This window comes from Eutrema salsugineum, unplaced genomic scaffold (genome assembly GCF_000478725.1).
Source record: "Eutrema salsugineum unplaced genomic scaffold, Eutsalg1_0 scaffold_3, whole genome shotgun sequence".
NCBI classification, from domain to species: domain Eukaryota; kingdom Viridiplantae; phylum Streptophyta; class Magnoliopsida; order Brassicales; family Brassicaceae; genus Eutrema; species Eutrema salsugineum.
This window is the reverse complement of record NW_006256756.1, coordinates 17,205,255-17,211,325: the sequence shown is the minus strand read 5'-3', so window position 1 is coordinate 17,211,325 and position 6,071 is coordinate 17,205,255. Positions and strand designations below refer to the sequence as shown.

At 38.9% G+C, this 6,071-nt stretch overlaps 2 non-coding genes across 2 annotated transcripts; both read right to left on the bottom strand.

The window, feature by feature from the left end:
• Positions 1-4,017: 4,017 nt before the first annotated feature.
• On the bottom strand, positions 4,018-4,125 carry LOC112085863. The gene has a single exon (XR_002899150.1). It is a non-coding gene; the product is annotated as a small nucleolar RNA R71 (small nucleolar RNA).
• A 1,059-nt stretch (positions 4,126-5,184) lies between these two features.
• LOC112085850 lies at positions 5,185-5,292 on the bottom strand. Its single transcript, XR_002899137.1, has one exon. It is a non-coding gene; the product is annotated as a small nucleolar RNA R71 (small nucleolar RNA).
• Positions 5,293-6,071: the final 779 nt, after the last annotated feature.

The window sequence follows — 6,071 nt, the reverse complement described above, 5'->3', positions numbered from 1 at the left end:
AAGTCCGATCGGCGAGAATATGTCAGGTACACCTTCAACGGCATATGTATGGCCAACTCCTCCATCATCATATCGACGAGTAGCTCTTTTGCGTGTTCGTACATTCGGTGCAAAATAGTATGAAGTGAAGTGTGAAGTCTCTTGCGTTAAGCTTCCCGCCACAATTGAGCCTTCCACTTTAGCTAGGTTTTTGGCTTTACCTTTAAGATGCTTCATGAAACGCTCGAACGGATACATCCACCTGTACTGAACGGGTCCACCGAGCTCTGCTTCGTATGGGAGATGAACAGGAAGATGTTCCATAACATCAAAAAATGATGGTGGGAAGATCTTTTCCAAATTGCACAACAAGATTGGAATATTCAATGCTAGTTGTGATATTACATCAACTGATAATGTTCGTGTACTAAGATCCCGAAAAAAAGCACCAATGCCTCCAATAGCTTCATGGACGTTTTTGGGCAAGAGTTCAGCAAATCCAAATGGAAATAATCGTTGCATAAAGACATGGCAGTCATGGCTTTTCATCCCAGCAAACTTTACCCCCTTCTCAACAGATTTGGAAAGATTAGAGACATACCCATCAGGAAATTTAACGTCAGAAGAAACCCATCTGAACAATGCTGACTTTTGATCTGCACTCAACCGAAATACAGGAACTGGTGATTTCTCGTTTCTCGGTAGATGCAACTCACTTCTGTTGCATAAATCAGGCAAATCCAATCTTGATGTACCATTGTCTTTTGTTCTTCCCGCTACGTTCATAACTGTATGCATGATGTTATCAAAAAAGTTTTTTTCAATGTGCATGACATCAAGATTGTGTCTGAGCAGATGATCTTTCCAATAAGGTAGTTGCCAGAAGATACTTTTCTTGTGCCAATTATGATGAACTCCATAACCTTCAGGCATATTTGCAGGAGTGTGCCAGTTTCCCCCATGAGTTACTGTTTCTTCTGCCCTCCAATGATCTATTTGCGCCTGTATATCAGCTCCTGTTAAATTAACGGGTGGAGGGACACGTACATTTTTGTTCTTAAAAAATAACCTCTTGTTCCTCCGATATGGATGGTTATCCGGTAAAAACCTCCGGTGACAATCAAACCAACAAGTTTTTCTACCATGTTTTAGCTGAAACGCATCAGTTCGATGAAGACAATAAGGACAAGATAGCCTCCCATGTGTAGTCCATCCTGATAGCATACTGTAAGCGGGGAAATCGCTTATTGTCCACATAAGCACAGCTCGCATAGTAAAATTTTTCCTCGTAGAACAGTCATATGTACGAACGCCAGTATACCATAACTGATTCAACTCATGTATGAGTGGCTGAAGAAATACATCGAGAGCTCGCTTCGGATGATTTGGACCTGGAACCAAAATACTTAGGAAAAGAAATTCCCTTTGCATGCACAAATCTGGAGGAAGGTTATAAGGAGTTAGGATTACTGGCCATAATGAATATTGTCTACCAGACATACCAAATGGACTAAAACCATCAGTGCACAGACCAAGATAGACATTCCATTTGAACTTAGCAAAATCTGGGTATACCATATTGAAGTGTTTCCATGCCTTTGCATCTGATGGATGAACAACTTCTCCATCTACTTGTGTATGTTCCGCATGCCATCTCATTGATGCAGCTGTCCTTTCAGATTGATAAAGCCGTTTTAACCTATCAGTTATAGGGAGATACCACATACGTTGGTACGGTATCCTTTTACGCCCACCAGTTTGAGGCCTGTATCTTGGTTTATGGCAAAATCGACATTCCTCCAGCTGATCATCGTCTTTCCAAAAAATCATACAATTGTCAACACATACATCTATCATCTCAGAAGGTAGACCAAGACTAAAAATCAACTTCTGAATTTCGTAGTATGTTCCCGCTGCCAAGTTATCCTCCGGTAGATACTCCTTCAGAAGATCAGCCCAATCATCCATGCAAACCTCAACCAGGTTATGATCTGTTTTAATTGACATCATCCTAGCTGCCAACGATAATTTAGACAAGCCTTCTCTACATCCTTCGTAGATTGGCTGATTAGCATTGTCTAACAAATCATAAAATCGTTTGGCATCTACATTAGGTTCCTCAACAGCATTACCCGTATGCGTTTCATGAAATGCATCAGGCACCATTTCGTGCATCCTATCATGATCTACACTTTGGTCATATTGATACTGATTAGGCTGATGACCATAATTCGATTCATCAATATCAACATGACTTTGATAATTACTACTACTACCAGCATTCCCAGGAGTATTACTGCCATATCCTTCTCCATGTAGATACCAAACAAAATATTGCGGCATAAACCCTCTATTTAATAAATGCGTCCACACGGTTTTGGTTAGTGTATACCTCGTATTCTTGCATTTCAAACAAGGACAAAACATCTTCCCACTATCTTTCGTTCTCTCCATATTTGTAGCCTGATACATAAATATTTCTAACCCGTTCCTGAACTCTTCTGTCAACGCCCCATCTGAATCTTTACGCATATACATCCAACTTCTTAGCTCGTATATAGACATCTTGAAAATAAACTCAAAATACTATCTCTTTTTATTGATTAGACACTAAAGGAGGTGGTCTCTTGTGTCACGTCTAGCCACGTGAATGAAGTAAATTAACCTTATAATATTATTACTTCTTTGATTCAAAGTAATATAACTCTTAATTCGGGTTTTCAGCAATGGACAACCCAATATATAAGGTTTTACAACACTATACTAAAATTTAAGAGACCTACAATGGGTCTCCAAGATGAAGATGCTGTTATGTTTGAATGATGATGTGTTGTGATTGAATGAAGGAATGAAGATCTATTTATAGGAAAATTTCGGGCTTTATAACGCTTTTACGACGACTTTTTATGACGGTTTTACATTCAACAATAATATTACGACGAGTTTACGACGATTTTGCGATAAAATTTTTCATCTACAATTGTTAGGTAAACATGTTTTAAATTTTTTTCACCTAACTCCTTTTTCGACGTACAATCGTCGTAATATGTACATCGAAATGTAGTCGTCGTATATTCGTTGTAATTATGCGACGAATTTACGATGATTTTACATTTACTAGCAAATCTCTCTTTATCGATGTATAATCGTCGTAATTCGTCGTAAATTGTACGTCGAGTTTACGACGATTTTTACATACGACGATTTTACGACGGTTTTTAAATTAGACGTACGATCGTCGTAAAATCGTCGTAAATTTGCGACGATTTAAAAACCGTCGTAATGGACCATTGGAAAACGATTGTTTTCTTGTAGTGATCTGTGCACTTGCAGACATTTAGGGGTTATAAATTTAAAACCTGAAGCTTAGTAAAACGAAAACAACAAACCCCGCTTTTGATCGCAATCAAGTTTTTGGCGCTGTTGCCGGGGACTTTGATTTGTTTCGTTGCGAATCCCAGCTTAAATCCATTAGAACACTTGTTTACTTTTACTCTTTCTTTTGAATTTTTCAGGTTTCTCTGCAATGAGAGACCGGGAACATGTTCCCGGGACTCTTGGTGATCCACCAAATCGTGTGGATGGTGATCCAAGCGATGATGACCTGACTGATGATGAGTTTGAAGAACCGATATATGATGACAATGAGCTAATCGGATCGGTCAAACACAAAGATGATGATGAACTGATTGGAAGTTTCGATTCACTCGAAAAGTTCATGGGAGATCGAAGAGCTATTCAACCAGCCTTACCTGAGGATGGCAAAACCGAAATTAAGGTACCCCATATCCATTTAGTTCAACAAAATCAATTCCATGGTTACAATTTCGAAAACCCGATAGACCATATCGAGACTTTCGAAGCATTATGTGCAACCATTACAGCAAATGGGGATTACCACAAGTGTAGTCTTTTCCCATTCTCTCTTAGAGATAAGGCCAGCAAATGGCTAAAATCTTTGCCACTTGCTTCACTAAAAACGTGGGCAGCGTGTAGAACTGCTTTCCTGAATCGTTTTTATTCTAGAAATCTTTCAAATCTCTTAAGAAAGAAGATAAGAACTTTTAAACAAAAAGAAGATGAAGATCTTTTAGATACTTGGGAAAGATTTAGGGAATACCAAAGAGATTATCCACACCATGGATATGCCGAGGAATACCTGCTAAGTATCTTCTATCGCGGTATAACTCCAGAGTTGCGCCACTCTTTTGATATAGCAAGTAATGGATATTCAACAACTAGATCTGTAGAAGAAGCTCATGTTTTCATTAAAAATTTAGCCTTAGTTTAATCGCTTTTTACTTGTTTCAATTGCCTTCAATTGCTTTTGTTTTCTTTGCTTTCTAGTTTAGATTTAGTGACAACCAAAAACCCAAAACCAAAACCAAAACCCTTTTAGTTCTAATCTGATTTAAGCGTTGCAGTGAATTCGTACTGAAACAACTAAGTCTCTGTGGATCGATACCCTAAGTACTACAGCGCACATCTGTGCACTTGCAGACATTTATGGGTTATAAATTTAAAACCTGAAGCTTAGTAAAACGAAAACAACAAACCCCGCTTTTGCTCGCAATCAAGTTTTTGGCGCCGTTGCTGGGGACTTTGATTTGTTTCGTTGCGAATCCCAGCTTAAATCCATTAGAACACTTGTTTACTTTTACTCTTTCTTTTGAATTTTTCAGGTTTCTCTGCAATGAGAGACCGGGAACATGTTCCCGGGACTCTTGGTGATCCACCAAATCGTGTGGATGGTGATCCAAGCGATGATGACCTGACTGATGATGAGTTTGAAGAACCGATATATGATGACAATGAGCTAATCGGATCGGTCAAACACAAAGATGATGATGAACTGATTGGAAGTTTCGATTCACTCGAAAAGTTCATGGGAGATCGAAGAGCTATTCAACCAGCCTTACTTGAGGATGGCAAAACCGAAATTAAGGTACCCCATATCCATTTAGTTCAACAAAATCAATTCCATGGTTACAATTTCGAAAACCCGATAGACCATATCGAGACTTTCGAAGAATTATGTGCAACCATTACAGCAAATGGGGATTACCACAAGTGTAGTCTTTTCCCATTCTCTCTTAGAGATAAGGCCAGCAAATGGCTAAAATCTTTGCCACTTGCTTCACTAAAAATGTGGGCAGCGTGTAGAACTGCTTTCCTGAATCGTTTTTATTCTAGAAATCTTTCAAATCTCTTAAGAAAGAAGATAAGAACTTTTAAACAAAAAGAAGATGAAGATCTTTTAGATACTTGGGAAAGATTTAGAGAATACCAAAGAGATTGTCCACACCATGGATATGCCGAGGAATACCTGCTAAGTATCTTCTATCGCGGTATAACTCCAGAGTTGCGCCACTCTTTTGATATAGCAAGTAATGGATATTTCACAACTAGATCTGTAGAAGATGCTCATGTTTTCATTAAAAATTTAGGAAACAGCATCCGAAATCAAGTAACCTTTGGTAATTCTGCACTTCCTGAGAAGAAAGAAGAAATTTCAGAAGTTATAAAGTGTCTCCGTCACATAATGAGTCATCTTGGATTGCAACAACCAAATAGGGTACACAATACGTGTAACTTTGATGGCTGGGACAACCCAATGGATTCTTATGGTCATGGGATGGTGAACACTACAGAAGTCTATCAAATTCAAGATTTTCCATTCGTTTCTGATCACGGCGGGTCCATTCATCCGGACCGCGGCCAAGCAAGGTTTCACCGCGGTCGTGCTGTTGCTGACCGCGGCCAAGACATGATTCACTGCAGTTGTGAGCCACCTGACCGCGGGAAATTGTCTTCTGAACTTGCCTGGACACCACCTTCTGAACCAATCTCGGCTATTCAATCTAATCCTGTTCCATATCCTAGTTTTCCCTCTTCTGAAGCTGAAAACCTAAACAAAAAGATTCTAGAGCTTGAAAAATCTAGGTGTAAAAAGATTAGTGATCTTAGATCTGAACTAAAAGAGATGCAGAAGGATTTCGATACCCTCTTTAGCATAATGGTCAAAACTAATTCTAAAAAGTTAAAAAATTCTGAAGAGGAGCTAAGTGAAAATTCTTTCGAAAGCTCAAGTG